Source organism: Vipera ursinii (genome assembly GCF_947247035.1).
Source record: "Vipera ursinii genome assembly, chromosome: 6".
Classification (NCBI taxonomy): Eukaryota; Metazoa; Chordata; class Lepidosauria; order Squamata; family Viperidae; genus Vipera; species Vipera ursinii.
In genome coordinates this window covers 47,127,068-47,146,749 of record NC_139515.1, presented here as the reverse complement: position 1 = coordinate 47,146,749, position 19,682 = coordinate 47,127,068, and positions in this window count along the sequence as shown.

Below are 19,682 nucleotides of genomic sequence, written 5' to 3'. Positions count from 1 at the left end.
GTAGATTGAAGTCTCCCAAAACTATAAGTTTGGGAAACTCAACCACCAAACCCGAGAGGATATCGAGCAGCTCGGGCAGGGCTGCCACTGTGCGACTAGGCGAAATGTACACCAGCAGCAAGCCCAACTGCGCCCCAGGACCAAATCTCATAAAGAGAGACTCACACCCGACTATCTGAGGAACGGTGGTCTCCCGCGGACATAAGGTCTCCCTAATGGTAACCGCCACTCCCCCACCCCTACCTTGAGCTCGTGGCCGGTGTAGCACCCGGAAGCCTGGTGGGCAGAGGTCAACCAAAGGGACCCCACCCTCTGGGCCCAACCAAGTCTCCGTGATGCAAGCCAGGTCCGCATGCTCACCCTCAACTAAATCCCTAACGAGGGGAGCTTTATTAACCACGGACCTGGCATTCAGGTACACCAGCCGGAGTTCAGGAGGCTGCACATCCCCGCTCCCGGCACCTCGGGGAAGAACCAGAGGGTCGGAGCGCCTCACCGCTTGTAGACAGCGGAGACGGCCCTCCCAGTAACGATATGGCCCCCTGTCTATCCGCCTGCTGCCATTCCCCGTCGTGGGAATTGGTAATCCCACGACCCGCTCATGAGCCCCAGATGTAACCACAACCCGCTCCCCCCGAACGCCGTCAGACCCAGGCCTGGCCTGCAACAAAGTTGTTTGGCTACCCCCCACCGCCAGACAACCACTACCCCCCACCCCCCTCCCCAACCCCCTAAAAAATTTGACTAAAAAATTAACCAGGGGCCTCTTATTAAATTTATATCGAGAACCCCTGGCCTTACCCGGCCATCTCTCAGGGTCCCAATAATTGGGCCCCTCATCGAGACTAGGGATAGAAAAGAAGGCGGGACGCACCCAGGAGAGGGGGGCACCCCTGAGGGCAAGTAAGTCCGTATCGGAATATCGATGCATACAGTCAGCAAGTCCAGAGAGGGCAGTCCAATAATTAAAACCAACCGGAGGATCGAAGGAAAGGAGTGGGACATTTGGGCCATCCACCAACCAACTGCCACTTGGTTGGATGCTCCCAGGGGCACACCACAACCCGTCCTCTCACAACGGGGCGCGAGTCTGCCTCCGGGGATGGTCCAAAATGCCCACCCTGGGTGGGGCAGCACCCACAGAGCTCCCACCTCTATGGGGCTGCCGATGTAAAACAGGCCACTCTCCCACTGTGGCCTGTGCCCAGGTCCGTCCCAGTCCAAAGGGGAAAGAAGGAGGCAGATGGAAAGTTAATAAATAAGATAATAAATAAGTTAATGAATAAGTTGGCAGTCCGCTGTATCGCCACCGTTGCCACAGATATCGTTGCTGCCGATAAAACAGGCCAATGGGCCACGGAGACGCCACCATCGCCATCACCGTCGCCGCCATCATCTCAAGCAGCCGGAACCTAACGAATCGCTGTCGCCATGGTCTTCCTCTCCACCGCCCAGAGCAGCCCGAGGACGCTGTCGCCATAACCACCTCCATCGCCGGCAGTAGCTCAGAACCCGCACAAAGGGCAGCCATCAATAAAGTAACAAGCGGCTGTCTTCTCCGCTGCCAAACGGCCCGAAGACGCCGCAGCCGCCAACAAAACAGCACAGGCAGGTCCAACAACAAAGTGTCTCCGCCGCCGCTGCCGCCATTGCCGCCGCTGCCGCCGCCGCCAGAATAGTCTGCAGGCATCTCACACAGGCTCTCCTCCCCTCTCACGGAAGCGCCGATCAGCTGGGGCTCTGAGGACGCCGAAAGCTCCAGGGACGCCGAGAACACCGCCGAAAACGGCCGAAAATCGTCCGAAACAGCAGCGCCGACCCGACAGCCCATGGCAGCCCAAGACAGATGGGAACACCCCCACTGCCGACCGCAGCCTCCTAGGAGAGGTCCGGAGACACCAGGGCAGCAGAAACCGGCAGGCCGAAGAAGCCGAACCCAGCAACACCGCGGGAGACAAACAGGCGAGGGAAAGGCAATGCGCAGATGGAACAGGCAAGCAGCAAAACTGCCTCCTCATTTGCCTCGTAATTCAGCTTCGTGGATTAAGAATCCACATCCCCTACCCAGCGGGCCCAAAAAGACTCTTGAGGGACTCCGAAGGGACGCCCCACAGCCGGAGCTCACGGAGCTCAGCCCGACACGTCCGCCATCTTCCATAATACCTTCATAGTAATTATCATATCTGAAATACATACATTGTTCATTTAGGTGTATTCTTATTTTATTTCACAAATATATTCTGTTTATCATCTTAATAGTTCATCAATTATTAAAAAGGTATCTTTTGTTGTATCATTCCAAGTTCTGTAATATAATTCAAAGTTATGTTCTAGTAGCTAATTTTCATTTCCCTTAGAAATCAAGATCCTAAATATAAAATCAGTTTATATCTTTTGAAGATTCCACTTAGCCCATTAAAAGAAATTTTAAGCTCTATCATTGCAAATCCCAGCAAAAAGAAAAAATCCATTTTTAAAATCTGACTCTAGCTTTCTTTTTGGGCCAAGCAGGTTTCCATATCAGTGCCTTTAGATTCTCAAGTGTGTTGTCAATTTTTCAAAGAAAGTGACCCCTTTATAATCATTGAATTGTTGCTCTAATAGATCATACCTCCATGTTTGGTGTAGTATAGTTGTCATTAGTTCAGTCTGGTTTTCTTTTTCCAGTTCCATCTGGCTTAGGTAAGAGGTCATGTCTGGTGTTATAGTTATTGTTTGGTTGGCTAGATTCTCAATGTACTGTATTTGAAGGCCTTTGGCATCCTCCATCTTAGTGTTGCTTTCTTCAGCTTCTGTTGTTTTTTGAATTGTAGGTTTTATAGTTGAAATCAAAGTTTGGGCATCAAGGTTCTCAGTAGATTGTACTTGTTCTTTAAAGTCCCCTATTTTGATGTTAATTTCCTCCTCTTCTGTTAGTTTTTGGATTGTCAATTCATCAGTTGGAGTCACAGTTTCATTTGGTAAATTTAAGCTGCCAGATTTATCTTTCAGTCTGGCTTTCATTTGCTCAGTCATTACCAGGATTGTTTCAAGTATAAGTTTATAATCAAGTGGTGGATAATATTCCTCCATTTCTTTGGTGTTTACAGATAGGTCTTTAGTGGAGGCTATTTTTGATAAAAGTCAGTAAATGTCCATCTCCACTATTCCTAAAGGTTGTTTTTCAGTGCCAGGTGTTCCCAATTCTTATCTTTAAAGATAATGTCAAGGACAAATCTGAGTTACAGTCAAATCTCACAATAAAGAAAAGGTTTACTTATTATGCCAGGTTTCGCCACAGGATGTCCTCAGTAGCATGTAAAATCTTTTTCCAGACTCATAAAAAGCTTTTATCCACTTTATCCGTTTCCCCCCCTTTCTTTCACAACTTAGAAAGTAAATAGGGTAGTAGGTCCCTGTAGAAGTAAGAACTTTTTAATAGCCCAAAATTTCCAAAAGTACAAGTAAGTTTGCTTAATTATTTAGCTTAGTTATTTCCATTTCTTTTAAGGCTCTGAAGTTTTAGTTCCCCAAGTAGGCAATCGCTGCTCTTCCAAGAGAGAGGGAGAAATTTTTCAGAAGAGTTCCACAGGAAGATAATTAGGGAAGTAAGAAAGGTAAGATCTCACCCACATCCTCCACATTGCTTCATTGTGCTTGATGGTGATTTGGCAGGGAATGGCTTAATGATCGGCCATGTTGATGGCCGATCTTTTCTTTGTCAGGCCAGAGGAGCTGCTCCAGATCAAACAGAAGGCTTCCGCCCTTCCGCGATCAATCGGAGGGCCTCCTCATGGTCATTGCCCCTCCAAGGTGATTTTCAACCCTTTTCAGGGTCCTCCAATGAAGAAAAACTGGATTGCGCAGAGAGCATTCTTCCCAAATATCTGCCGGCACCACATGCGCAAACTGGAAGCCAGCTGTGGATATTCTTGAAGCCATTGATCAGCAGCTACAGGAACAAGAATATGGCGTTTTAGTATTTTCCCCATAATTTGATTTAATCCCCTGGGTAGGGTTGTCTGAAAGTGAACCGGTTTGAGGTTTTCTGACCCAGAGAGAATCTAGAGTTGCACTACCTCAGACAGATCTGATGCTTAATCTGGAGGTTCACTCAAATAGCAAGTGGCCAAGAGACCCTTTGCACAACTGTGGGTCCATCAGTTACACCCTTTCCTGATCAAACAAGACCTGATCACAGTCACCCATGCCTCTATTACATACTGTCTTGACCACTGTAATGCACTTTACATGGACTGCCCTTGAAAAGTATGAGGAAGCTTCAATTGGTTCAAAATGCAACAACCCACATGGTTTTCTGTAAGTCTAGACTTGCACATGTGTCACTTCACTTGCAGGAGCTGCATTGGTTGCCAATTTGCATCACGGTCAAATTCAAGGTGCTGATTAACACCTTTAAAGCTGAAGGGTTCTGGAACAAAGGGAAATTGTTTAGTCTAACTGTTGCTTTCTTGCTTTTTGTAATCAGGTTTTGCACCAGAGAAATTTAATGCCAAGTGTGGGAAATATGTACATGGATGTGATATACTGAAGGAGGGAATAAGGGAGTGTACAGGAATGATTGGTGTCTTCTTTATGATGTAATGGCTCTGTTGTCTGATTTTCACTGGCTAACAAAGTTTATAAAGCAATGCTACCAACTTTCTAATGCATGGCACTTCTGGACATAACTCTGCCAGCATTCCAGATTGTTGACCACCCAGCTGCTTAATTTGATCAAATAAAGTGCTTCTTGATCTAGAAGTCTCCGCTTGGGCTATCTGATTAAATTGATATGGTATCTCAAGTTCAAGTAAGGGCCTGGGACCTTACATTTCTGGTACCCGAACAGAGACTTGAAAGTTTTTTTTTCAAGGTTGTTTTTCATTAAAACTCCCTGTGAATGAGTTCCATTGTAACTCACAACCTTCAGGCATGACATCCAGGAAAATTGGTGCGGCCAAAAGATAAGATCAAAAGCGCTCCCAGACCCTGTTAATGAAACTTGCAAAATTCTATTAATGTAGCCTTATAAATAATGCAGAATTAGATCATGTAGTCATGTCTCCTGCCTGGTTACCTGGCGGACTGACAGAAGTTTTCCTTGTCCTTTGGAAGGTTCTTAACTCCAAAGAAGTTAGTAATAAGCAGCTTCCTAAAGTTGTTAAAACAGGAAGTAGGTAAGTCCAGTGTCTCTTTGAAAGGTGCTGAATTGTATCTTAGGCAAGATGATTATTCCCCTGGTTCCAAGACCTCTCAAACCCACCAGAGAATAATGTTTTATGATCTCTTTGCAGGAATATCCTGTGTGGATTTTGTACCATAAGTGTGGAACAAACATATGAGCAACTCTTAATCTCTCCTTGATCTAGAGAGGAATTCCCAGGAGCTGATCTACTCATTGGCTTCTATTTCTGCCATGGTTGTCAGCTCCACAAACATAGAAGCGAGCTCAGTCCAGCATCGCTGCCCCAGAAGTGAGAATTTTTATGTTTCTGAAGCATCATTCTACTGATGTTTTTTTTTTCACCTGTGGTTGCTACTTAGTGGTTGTACAAAAAGATTAGCCTAGAATATTTGCTTATATTTGATTACTTATCCAATTTATATCCTGCCATAGGCACAAGAGATTATGGGTGACTTACAAAATATACAGTAAGAAGATGGAATGGATCTATTTTGTAAATAAAAGTTTTTTTTTTTTCAAAAATACTATGTGATGTCACATCCCAGAAACCTTCTGGAAAAGCCATATTGGCAATTTTTTTTAGAAAGCAGAGGAATCTTCATCAGGAGGACCTTTCAGAGGGTTGGCTCCATCACTGAAAAACAATGCTTCCAGGCTTTGGCCCTGCAATATCCTGAAAATGGGAGACAACCTGCTGCTTGTCCTGCTCAATTAAAGTGGTTCAGGCCAACCTTAGTAAAGAGATGTAACCCAGCACCAAAGAATTGGCATTAACCTATAAAGGTCTTTCAGAGACTCGTGAAAGAAAAGAGGTGTGGTTTTTAAGACTCTGACATCTGTTGGGAAACTAATTGTCATTCTACAAAATCTTTACTTGGTTTGTTGACAACTTTTCCAGAAGGTGGCAGAAGGAACAAGAGAATCTGGTATCTTGATTTGGTGCTAATTAATAGGGCTGGTCAAGATCAATAAAGGGCTTCTTCAGAAATTTTCAAAATGAAAGAAAGGGAAGAAAATTTAGTCCTAGCTTCTCCCTGAAGACTGTAATGTTCTAATACATAAGAAAGAAAAGAATGAATTAGTAGAACAGTAGTTAGAACAACTAACCAGTGGAACAACCTGCCTCCAGAAGTGGTGAATGCTCCAACACTGGAAGTTTTTAAGAAGAGACTGGACAGCCATTTGTCTGAAATGGTATAGGGTTTCCTGCCTGAGCAGGGGGTTGGACTAGATGACCTCCAAGGTCCCTTCCAACTTTATTATTATTATTATTATTATTATTATTATTATTATTATTATTATTATTATTATTATTATTATTATTATTATTATTATTATTGACTTGTACTTTGCCTCAGTCTTTTCCCAGAAGAATGCATCCATTCTACCAATTGCAAGAACAAAATGAAAAGACAGGACTCATGCTTAAAACTGATAGATCAGTCAGAGAATATTTCTTTATTTTGAATAAATTAAAATAAGTTAAAAATTAATATTCAGCTATGATAACTAATATTTTCAAGATGATGGATGGATGGATGGATATTTAGCCCTTGACAACTTTCTTGGGCACTATAGGAAGACAATTATGGTTGATATGCTGATTAATATCCAATATCTTACACAAGCCCCACCCAAGATGGCGGACGTGCTCGGCTGAGCTCCGCGAGCACCAGCTGTTAGGCGTCCCTTGGGAGCCCCTCATGAGCCTTTGGGCTTTTTGAGTATGGGGATTGAGGGGTTGGGGAATTAGGCAGCGAGACAACTAGGAGGTCGACGAAGCTGGCAATGACTTACTCCATCTGCTGAGCTGCCCGTCTGCTGGCCCTGCTGTTTTTCGGCTGCTTCCTGTTGTCCACCGGCTGTTCTCTCTGCTGCCGCCTTTTTCGGACTATTTACGGCTGCTTGGGGCCGCCCGCTGGCCCTGCTGTTTGTCGCCTGCTTCTTGCTGTCTCCCGGCGGTCTTTTCCAGCGGCTGCTTTTCCGGACCATTTGCGGCTGCTTGGGCCGACGCCGGCTGTCTTCTTTCTTGTCAGCTGTTTCTCCCCGGTTTGTCTGCGGCTGCTCGGGGCTGACGCCGGCGTTTTTTCCTGCTCCTCGGGCCGTTTTGGGCCGCCTAGGCGTTCCCGGACTGGCCCCGGTTGTCGGGGTGGACGCCGGTGAATCTGCTCGGGCGGCGGCGATTTCGGGCGATGACGAAGGCGGTAATGGCGGCAATGATGGTGATGGCGGCAATGGCGGCAATGGCGTGGGCGGCGTCCCCGGCGCTGGTTGCGGTGGTGTCTGGGCCGCGCCTGGCGCCGACGGCGGCCTGCGCTCGGCAGCAGCGGCGGCAATACGTGTTCGGCGGCGACGGCGAAGATGGTATGTTCTGGCCGTCTTTAGCGGCCCAACAGCTGATGAGACATTTCTGGGGCCTGCTTTTGGACTGCTTATGGCTACACCAGCGTTTCTTGGACTGTGTGCCTGTTTGCCGGCGGCTGGCTTCGAGCTTTTTCGGCTTTTGGCCCTCTCGCCAGCGGTGGGATTTCCACGTTGCCCTACTTCACCTTGGGCTGCTCTTTAGCGGCACTGTCGCCCTCGGGCCGTTTCGACGGTGGAAAGGGCGACTGTTAGTCATCTTGGCGGCGACGGCGTCTTCAGTCCATTCAGTGGCGGAGAAGATGACCGCGGATCATCATAATGGTACTAGGATGACGTGGTTCCCCCACCGCCTTTGGACTGCTTTTGCAGCGATGTTCGCGATTTGGACCATCTTCACTACCCTGGCCTGCTTGCCCTTTTTGTCTCAGACATATGGACATATATACTTATCATCTTGTCTGCCTACCTTCCCCCTCTCCCCTTGGATTTTGGGACATAACTGGGTATCGGCCACGGTGGGAGAGTGGCTTGACTTTTTCCATCTGCGACCCCATGGAGGTGAGAGCTCTATGGGGTTGCCTACCCAGAGGATATCTGGCCCACCTCCAGGAACAGAGTTGCAACCCGTCATGAGAGGGCGGGGGGTGGCCTGTCTCTGGGGGCACCCAACTGAGTGGCAGTGAAGTTGGGTGGGGACCAAGATATCTGTCTTTATGCTTCGATCCTCCCACTAATGGGACGCCTTTCCTGGACTTGCTAGACTTATGCGGAAATATACTAGCACGGATTTGTGTGCCCTCAGGGGAGCCCCCCTCTCCTGGGTGCGACCCGCCTCTTTAAACACTTTCAACCTCGATGACGGGCCCGAGTTTTGGGACCCTGAGAGATGGCCGGGCAGGGGCAGGGGCCGTCAATATAAAGTTAACAGAAGGCCTCTGATCATTTTTTTATCTAGATTTTTTATAGGGTTAGGGAGGGGGGTGGGTGATAAGGGTTGTCTGGCCTTGGGGGGTGGCCAATCAACCATGGTTCAGGCCGGACTTGGGTCTGACCGCGCGGCGGGAGAACGGGGTGTCGCTGTCTCCGGAGCTCACGAGCGGGTCGTGGGATTACCAATTCCCATGACGGGGAATGGCAGCAGGCGGATAGACAGGGGGCCGTATCGCTACCGGGAGGGCCATCTCCGCTACTTGCAAGCGGTGAGGCGCTCCGACCCTCTGCTTCTTCCCCGAGGTTCCGGGAGCGAGGATGTGCAGCCTCCTGAGCTCCGGCTGGTGTATCTGAATGCCAGGTCCGTGGTTAACAAAGCTCCCCTCGTTAGGGATTTAGTTGAGGGTGAGCATGCGGACCTGGCCTGCATCACGGAGACCTGGTTGGGCCCAGAGGGTGGGGTCCCTTTGGTTGACCTCTGCCCACCAGGCTTCCGGGTGCTGCACCGGCCAAGAGCTCAAGGTAGGGGTGGGGGAGTGGCGGTTATTATTAGGGAGACCTTATGTCCGCGGGAGACCACCGTTTCTCAGATAGTCGGGTGTGAGTCTCTCTTTGTGAGATTTGGTTCTGGGGCACAGTTGGGTTTGCTGCTGACGTACATTTCGCCTAGTCGTACAGCGGCAGCCCTGCCCGAGCTGCTTGATATCCTCTCAGGGTTGGTGGTTGAGTTTCCCAAACTTATAGTTTTGGGAGACTTCAATCTACCATCCCTGGGAGGCTCATCTGAGCTAGCTCGGGAGTTCATGGCTTCCATGACGGCCATGGACCTGACGCAAGTAATTTCTGAACCAACTCATGAGGGAGGCCACACTCTTGACCTGATTTTTTTATCTAGACGGTGGTTGGATGATCTTGGTGGGGGCTCTCCATTTATTATGCCCCTGTCATGGACCGATCATCATCTCCTGCGGATGGTCTTCCGTTTTGCCACCCCCCGCCGTGGGGATACGGAACCAATTAGATGGTACCGCCCCAGACGCTTAATGGATCCTGATAGATTCCAAGCGGCGCTGGGGTCCCCACCTGCCTCCATTGCTCACAGCTCGGCGGATGCCTTAGTGGAAACCTGGGAAAGGGCAGCCACTGAGGCACTTGAACGGGTTGTACCCTTGCGGCCCCTGACCCGGCGCAGATCCCAGCGAGCTCCATGGTTCTCCGCGGAGCTCCGGGAGATGAAGCGTCGGAAACGGGGCCTAGAGAGCTGTTGGAGGTCGAGCCGATCCGAACCCGACCGGTTGCGGTTAAGAACCTATATTAGGTCTTATCTCGCAGCGATGAGGGTGGCGAGGTGTAATTACTTCTCTACCCTCATTGCGTCCGCAGATAATCGCCCGGCCGCCCTGTTTAGGGTGACTCGCTCACTTCTTAATCAGGAGGTGAGGGAGGATCCCTTGCAGGGTCGTGCCGAGGAATTTAGTCAACATCTGTTGGATAAAATCGCTCGGATTCGGACCGGTTTGGACTCCAGCTGGGCAGAGTCAGGCGATCAGGACACGGACATTCAAAATGTTCCATCTCTTTCTATGGGGGGTGAGCTCTTACCCCCCGTGGATAGGGCTCGCAACTTGGGAGTCCTCCTAGATTCACGGCTTACCCTAGAAGATCATGTAGTGGCCGTGACTAGGGGGGCTTTTGCCCAGGTTCGCCTGGTGCGCCAGTTGCGGCCCTATCTGGACCGGGATGCCCTGTGCACGGTCACTCATGCGCTCGTGACCTCTCGCCTTGACTACTGTAATGCTCTCTACATGGGGCTTCCCTTGAAGACCACTCGGAGGCTCCAACTGGTACAGAATGCGGCCGCGAGAGTTGTCTTGGGAGTTTCCCGGTACTCCCATGTTACACCTTTGCTCCGCGAGCTGCATTGGTTACCAGTTGTCTTCCGGGTGAGGTTCAAGGTTTTAGTTATGATCTTTAAGTCCCTACATGGCATGGGTCCGGGGTACCTCGGGGACCACCTGCTGCCGGCTTCAACTCCCCTCCGCCCTGTGCGTTCCCACAGGGGGGGCCTCCTCAGGGTGCCTCCGGTCAGGGAATGCCGACTGGCGGCCCCCAGGGGGAGAGCCTTCTCTGTGGGTGCCCCGGCTTTGTGGAACCAACTGCCGGTGGAGCTCCGGACGGCATCGGACCTCCGAACTTTCCGTCGTGGTCTGAAGACCCATTTGTTTGAATTGGCCGGTCTGGCCTGATGGGGGAGCTGGGTTTTAAATTGTCATTTTAGATTGCATTATTGTTTTTTAATTGGGCACTGATTTAATCTTTGTTTTAACTTTTGTATAGTATTGTATTTTTATTTATATGCCCTGTGAACCGCCCTGAGTCCCCAGGGAGAAGGGCGGTATATAAATTAAATAAAACATAAACATAAAACATAAAATATTACTATATATAAATCTGCTCATAGAGCCTAAATCTTATTAATAGCTTTAAGAGATCCAAACAAAGAAGAAGAAGGAAGGTAGAACTGTGAACTGGATGTAGGTAGGAATGGCCTATATGGAAAAAGCTGCAATCTTTTTGAATAAGAAGACAGAAAATAATGGGCAAAATTCATAATAATTTATTGATTTAATAGAAGCACTATGAAAATTGCTTTGGTTGCAATTTACTCTTTGTTTGCATCAACAAACTTCAGAATTAGATACACTGAATATTCTTATTGTTAACAATAAAATGCTGTTTCTATTGAAGAGGTCAATTTAATGAATAGTATTCTGAAAAATAGCCGTTAGGATTCTCTTCGTAAATTACCACACCAAATGGTAAAGAGAGTTTGGTCCTTGGTTCGAACAAATCCAGCAGATCAACATTTTTATTGATGTATTTCTATTAGCACTGCTATATTAAAAAGTACATTTTAAAAAGGCATAAAAATAAGGAAATAAATGGCAATCCATAAAAGACTTGAAAAATTCACATAGAGTTTTTGTTGTATATTGCATGTATTCCAATATAACACCTCATGACAATTGGAGTGTCCACAGTACACTCTGGATCCTGTGTTAACATTTCTTCAGCACCAGACGAAGGTGTTCTGTTGTAATTTCTCTGACTTTTCAGTTTTAAAAACCCGTTTCACACGCTGCTAGATATTGAATGTTACCATTACTTATTTTTACTTTTATTTTACTTTAACTTACTTTGAGTCTTATGCTTGTTTTTATTGTTAAGATATACTCAAGTTTATCCTAAAATTGCACATTTTATTTTTTATATTTTATGCTTCTTTTAATATACATCACTAAGTCATACATTGTTCATGAGTGGTATAAAAATGCTGTTAATAACCTAATATGTAGTCACATGTTTAACTGGTACAACCTTGTATTCTTTCTGAGAAAAAAGAACCAAAGATCTTTGCATATTTTTATTTCTTTTTTACCTTTTATGTTAATCCTCAGCACTGGCCCTTCATACGCCTATTTACATTTCTGTATTGTTTTCTGCCTGTTGCCATCTCTAAATGCCAGAAAGACCCAAGTCATCTTATAGCTCCCTTGAGACAGATTCCAAATCTTTATGTGACCCCCACATTTACAGTCTGTCAAGAGAAAGCTTTTCAGCATATCCTTCTCTGCTGGTGCTTTGCATACAGAGTTACAAGAAGATTAATTCTCTGCTTTCTTCAAAGCAGTCAGAATCATGCTGATGCTTGAACTTGCTGTTAAAGGCAAGATGATTTATCATCCTTTGTCCTTTAGCTCAAAAACGGCTTCCACTGAGAAAGATGATTTTGATTATTTGGGAGAAGATATTTGAATGTTGGACAAGATGTAAGATTTATATTTAGCTCCTTTCAAATGTATTCTATTTCGTTTTATATATATACAAGGAAGACCTGGAGGTCAGTATCTTTAGGTTGCATAATAAACATTGTCTAGGTAATTCAGCGATACTTTGGTAGTGCTTTCTTGCCAGTTATCCTAGATTACTGGCAGATGCGACATTTCTGTCTAACCATTTGACATTCATCAATCAGAGAAACATTTCTCTTGACATAAACAGATAGGGATTTTGAACTGATCTCTTCAATCGTTTTAGTTTCAAAACATTCTGCATGGGGATTAATCAGGTTGAGGAAATACACAGTAAACAATCCACCATTTTTATCTAGCCTGCATACCCTTAAAAAAATCTGAAAATTGTTTTTATTATAAGGCTATTTTCATGCATATAGGAAAGTACACATACTAAATATGCACCATCATGAAATTATTTATGATCCAGTTAATGGATTTATCATAGCATCTGTATTCCTTTAACACACAGTGGGATTATAATTTTTTTTGGTCTTGAACACTGGGAATCAACATAGTTTGTTGACTATGCATCTGCAGTGCAAAATTATGTACTGAACAGTTGAATTACAAGCTTCCAAATAGTTTTTCTTCCTTTTTTCACTCTCAGGACATAAGCCAAATGATCATTTAAAAGTAAGAATATGGTTAGCGGGTGAAAAACAAAATTCACTAGAGATTTACCTAGCACAGGGCTTTTCAACCTTTTCAGCTATTGTACCAGTTTTAGGATATGGCAACATCCAAGTACCACCAGTCACCTAGCAAGGTGTCAAAAACTTGATGACCAAAAAAAGAAAAAAGAAAAAAGTGATGAAGTACAGGTAGTCCTCGACTTACAACAGTTCACTTGGTGACTGTTCAAAGTTACAATGGCACTGAAAAAAGTGCCCCCCAAGGCACAGCCGAGCAAGACACTTGCCTGCCCGCCCGCTGGCGCTCTTCCTCCTGTCCGCTGTCTGAGGTTTTCATTGTTGTGAGCATTTCTGTTGAGGATTGGCAGCGGGGGGGGGGTGTTGTGTTTGGTTTTTATTGCCCCCGTCTGCTGTGTGGTTGCAGCAGGTTTTGGTCACTTCACATGACCCTGGGACACTGTGACCGTCATAGATATGAATCAGTTGCCAAGCATCTGAATGTAAATCACAAGACTCTGGGGATGCTGCAACATTCCAGCTGATCGGCGCTTCTTCTGGGCTCAGCAGAAGCACCGGGATCAGCGCTGAGCTCCAGCTGGAGCCTGGTGCTGATCCTGGCACTTCCACTGAGCCCTGACAACCCCGAAGAAGCGCCAATCAGCTGGAAAGCGGCACTGATCCTGGCGCTTCCGCTGAGCCCTGAAAGTCCTGCAGTTCCAGCCATCTCTCGCTCAGGCTTGTGCGGTGCTGCCATCAGTTCAGCTCATTCCCCTCCCCCACTACCACTTTTCTAGGATGGTCAAGTACCACCTGCCAGGTGCCAATGTACCACAGGTGGTACCCATACCACTGGTTGAAATGCCCTAACCTAGCAGAATGACACACCAGAAACTTATTGAAATGATTAGGCATTGCTTTTTTTAAAAAAAAGTTGAAATTGAAATAGAAAAATACTATGCATTAACAAGATTTATCAATTTGTTAAGCATAGGGATAGAAAGGAATTTGTTGTTGTTAGCTGCAAAGTCATGTCCGACCCATCGCGACCCCATGGACAATGTTCCTCCAGGCCTTTCTGTCCTCTACCATCTTCTGGAGTCCATTTAAGCTCACGCCTACTGCTTCAGTGACTCCATCCAGCCACCTCATTCTCTGTCATCCCCTTCTTCTCTTGCCCTCAATCTTTCCCAGCATTAGGCTCTTCTCCAGTGAGTCCTTCCTTCTCATTAGGTGGCCAAATTATTTGAGTTTCAACTTCAGGATCTGGCCTTCTAAAGAGCAGTCAAGGTTGACCTCCTCTAGGACTGACCGGTTTGATCGCCTTGCAGTCCAAGGAACTCGCAGGAGTCTTCTCCAGCACCATAGTTCAAAGGCTTCAATTCTTTGGCGCTCAGCCTTTCTTATGGTCCAACTTTCACTGCCATACATTGTAACTGGGAAGACCATAGCCTTGACTATATGCACTTTTGTTGACAGGGTGATGTCTCTGCTTTTTAGTTTTCTGTCTAGATTTGCCATGGCTTTCCTCCCAAGGAGCAAGCGTCTTTTAATTTCTTGGCTACAGTCCCCATCTGCAGTGATCTTGGAGCCCAGGAAAATAAAATCTGTCACTACCTCCATTTCTTCCCCATCTATTTGCCAGGAAATGAGAGGGCTGGATGCCATGATCTTGGTTTTCTTAATGTTAAGTTTCAACCCAAGTTTTGCACTCTCCTTCACCCGCAACAAGAGGCTCTTTAGTTCTTCTTCACTTTCTGCCATTAGAGTGGTATCATCTGCATACATCGAGCTCGAGCCGGGCGTAAAGCTGCCAAAACCGTGCATGTACGCCTTGACACCTCGCGAGATGCAGGAACTACGGCGTTATATCGATAAAAACCTCACGAGGGGGTTCATCCAACCTGCCCGGTCCAAGATAGCAGCGCCGATACTATTCCGGGAGAAGAAGGATGGCACGCTTCGCCTGTGTGTCGACTTTTGTGGCGTCAACGCGGTTTGCGTCGAACACCTGTATCCGCTGCCCCTCATGAAGGACCTCCTGGCACACTTGTCGACAGGTCGCATCTTCACGAGGCTGGATTTACGGGAGGCGTATTATCGGGTGCGGATCAGAGCCGGGGATGAATGGAAAACGGCGTTCAACTGTCCGTTGGGCAGTTTCCAGTTCCGGGTCATGCCGTTTGGACTCCAGGGGGCCCCAGCCGTCTTTATGCAGATGATAAATCAGGTGCTCCACAAGCACCTGTAACGCGGTTTGATTTGTGTGAGGAATAAACCTGGTCACCCTTACCTTTGGAGTGCTTGTGTTTCTTCGCAGAGGACGTCGTGACAGTAGGTTGTTGATATTTCTCCCGGCAATCTTAATTCCAACTTTATAGATAGGAATAGATAGACATAAACATAATACACTTTCTGCATTTCAAGGAAGACCCTTCATCAGGTCAACTGGTGGCACAAGCTGTTTAGCAATGAAGTATCTTTAGCAATCCTTATTTTATCCAAACAAAAATATCTCTTTATTATTAATGGAAAGTATAAATCCTCTCTCAGGTTGCAGAGATTTAAAGATAAATATTAAGGGATTTCCTTTCTTCCTTCTTAATTCAATTTAAAATGCACTCAAGATTGGATCAGGCATAGTCTTGCTTATTTCTTTGGGAATTAGCATAGAACTGTCAATCATAGCTTGCTTTCTTTGCTCAAAAGCTGAACACAGAGATCTTTCAGCCAGTGTTCATTTAATATAGTTTTGTGGCCAGCAGCTGAATGTCTTGTCCTGCCCTCTCAATTTTCACTAAATAAATTCCACAATTAAGTAAACTCCAGGTCCCCTCGTGAGAGTCATCTGCTCCATGGCCAGGAGGAAAACTTTTCTCTCATGGTTTCTGCTTTGTGGAACATCGTTCTCCTGGAAATCAAAATGACCCCAATTCTGCTGGCATTTCATAATGCCCTGAAAATATGGCTTTGCCAATGGATGTGGGAATCTAAAAGTATAGTAGAGCCCATACAATAGCTGTATTGACTATTATGATTGGATGTGTTTACCTGGGCTATGAATTTTGAATTTTGTAATATTTTGTTTTATATGATTTTTATTATTTTAAATTGTTTCATTGTTTGCCTGGTTTTATATTGTTTTTACTTGTTTGTAGCCATCCAGTGTCATATATTGAGAGAGGTGATTATATAATTCAATTAATAATTAAACACCTTCTCCTCTCCATAAACAGAAATATAAAATCACATACATTGTGCACATTTTCACTCGCTCTTTCTCCGTTACCAGGTAGACCAGACAGGAAATATAGCCAGATAGTAAATTTTAGTTTATTGTAAAGCTACATTAACAGAATCTTGCAAATCTGAAAGTACAATTCTCCGCCATCACCTTTACAATCCAATAACTTAGGGAGAGTTCTGCCTGAACCTCTTTCTCTGACCATTATGCAGCTGTGGGCTCTACTTCCTCTTATCTGACCATTCCCTGCACCAGAGGTTCCCAGTCTTTTTGGCATCAGGGACCGGTTTCATGGAAGACAATTGTTGCATGGACGGGGGGGAGGTTTCAGGATGAGTGGGGCAAGAGAGGGGAAATTCCTTTGAGACACAGTGCTTAAGGGGAAAGATGGTTTCTCTCCCCCCGCATTGCAAGCAGGATATGAGCGCACTTAGCTTGCAATCTTGGAGAGCTTCATGAAGAATGGACCATGAGCCTGCCCAGGAGGGGCAGAGGAAGAAAGTGAGGAAGAAGAAGAGGGGGAAGAAGAGATAGCAGGAGGAAGAGCTGAGAAAGCCATTAAAAAAACCAAGAGAGACCAAACCAACTTGGCATAGCATAAAGCCTCTTTGCAAAAAAAAAAAAAAACCAAAGCATGCAGCCAAACTACAAAAAGCAGGCAGGATGTTGCCAAAACACAAGGCATCCTGGAGCATCAAAACAAAACTCCAATTGAAGTGCAATGGAGCCCAGTGGTCTTAGAAAAGGTGCAAACGAGAGAGAGATTCCCTTGTAGACGCACTACTTCAGCTGAAAGGTAGCTTCTCTCTGCCCCTATTTGCACCTTGAGAAAAAGACACCCCCCACAAACATATATCTTGGGGAGGTCCCCCTCAATGTATTTATTTTTTAAAGTAATCTATACCTCCTTGTATGTATAGTTTCTTGTCAAATTGCTATTGGGAGATTGTATATATATATATATATGTGTGTGTGTGTGTGTGTGTGTGTGCGTGTGTGTGTGTGTGTGTGTGCGTGTGTGTGTGTAAATTTTAGATTGCTAACAAAAAATTAAAGGGAGACTGATATGCATTTCAAACTTATTTGTTTTCATCAGTCAGCCACACATTGAAAACAAATAAGTTTGAAATGCATATCAGTCTCCCTTTAATTCTTTGTTAGCAATCTAAAATTTACACCAATATGAACTGTCACTGTTGTGACTACTGCCTGTCGATGGCCTTCGGTTAGGCCGAAACAGGAAATAAAGATTTGTCCCATGTTGTGTATATATATATATGTGTGTGTGTGTGTGTGTGTGTGTGTGTGTGTGTGTGTGTGTGTGTAGCTTTCAGATTTGTGCTGGTACCCATCTTCTGAAGGGCTCCAGCATGAGTTCGAACAATCAGAAGACAACCAACCAGTGACCAACCAACATCATTATCATTATCATCCCAGTTTGGATCCTGCATGATTCAAAGAATTTAATTGTATCAGTTGCAATCAGTGAATGTAACCTTTGTGGGTCATATCTTCTTGAATATATTTAGTCATTAAAGTCTGTTTCTCTTAATCTACAACTTCCACTAACTTTTTGATGTGGCTTTGACTTAATAATATTTGTCAGATGGCAGCAGTGTGTACTGATATAGGAAATTGGTCCAGTCCCAGTTACAAAGAAACAAGAGCCCTGAGGAGCTATATATGCATCAGAGCTGTGGTGTAGGAACTACTTTTCCAAGTCTTCATTCTATTATTACTGTGATAGCTAAAGTTTCATTGCTGCAGAAGAAAGGTCAAATTCCCTTTTTTTTTCTCCTTGATAGTTCTGGTTTAGTGATTTGAAGTGGAGCAAGCAAAGTTTCATGGAACTGGACATGTAAATGTTACAGCATCATAGGAGGAAGTAATGAAAAGTTTTTGTGCTCACTTACTCCTTTATCTTAAATTGGCTTTTATGAGTTTTTGTCATCTCCTTATTGAAACAGCAATACAAAATGCTATTCAGGTTTTTAAAAAACTGTTGTTAATTAGAATACTGTACACCACTCCATAAACATCCTGAAACGTTTACAAAATAATATGGTAGGATTACTATCATATCTGAATGCGGTTAAAATGTATTTAATTAAAAGATTTTTTCCTCTTCAAAACTAAATTCCATTTAATGTATTTTTTCAAAAATGGCTTTATAAACATTATTATTAATTCAAATTAAGGGGCTGTAGTTCAAGTCATACATTGTCTAAACCACGGGTGTCAAACTCACCACGTCACGTGTCGCGACATATCATGACTCTTTTTGCATTGCCAGCAATGGGGTGGGCACGGCTTCGGTATGATGAAAACGGCCTGCAGGCCAGCAGTTTGACACCCCTGGTCTAAACCATAAGTAGATTGTGTGGTTTGGCTTAGTGTGTTGTAGGAAGCTGACTATTATAAATTGCAAAAAAATAAAAACTGCCATGTTTTGCTAACCTAAACAAATGTGATAAAACCATGGCTTAATCAACTTAGCGCAATGTATGAGTCAGATAACAAATCCAACCATGGATTTTGTCTGTTGCAAAACCTAATTTGAACAGACCTCAATCCAATTCTCCATCTTAACATTTAAAACAACATACTTTTGTTTCTGCCAAGTATTGATCTGAACTCCATACACAAATTAGCTATTGAATCTCCTTGAAGTTATTTTTATGTTTTATATGAACTATTGTTTACTATTCTCTGCTATTTTAATCTGCCTTGCCATGGAATCAATTTATTCTGAAATATACTGTATGTCAGGTAATACAGATTACATAATGTTTGTATTTAAAACTACCTAAGAATGGAATCATTTCTACCAGTACAAAAACATTAAACATATGCATAATTCAAATAAATCAATGACTTAAATGTTTAAGGGGGGAAATGCATTCATTTTGTTTTCCTTTGATCAACAACTATTATATGATGAATTGAAGAAAACATACATTCATACCCATCATGTTATTTGCCTTTGCAAAAAGCACTATTATGCAAAGCACAGAAAGTGAGGAGAACCTGTTTGATGTAGTGGTTAAAGACACTATGTTAGAAACCAGGAGACTGTGAGTTCTGGTCCTGTCTTATGCCTGAAACCAGCTAGGTGAACTTAGGCCAGTCTTTGCCACCTCAGGAAGGAAGAAGTGGTAAATTACTTTAGAAAATCTTGTCAAGTGTATATTTGCTGAATATTTGCTAAAAGTCAAGATTGACCCAATTCACCACAGGACAATTTCACATGGGATAACCCAACATCATAACTGTGGTTATCCAGTAGCTGTCTATTAAAGTAGAATCTCAGGCTACTACATTTGGACAAGGTGTACGACAGCTTGCCACAACCAACTCACGGAGGCCATCTTGCTGTGACCAACACAGCATGGCCATCTTACTGCAGCCATCTTGCCAGGGCCAACTCACTACAGGACAACTTGCTATAGGACAATCCATGTGGATTAACTCAACATGTTAATAGTATCTAC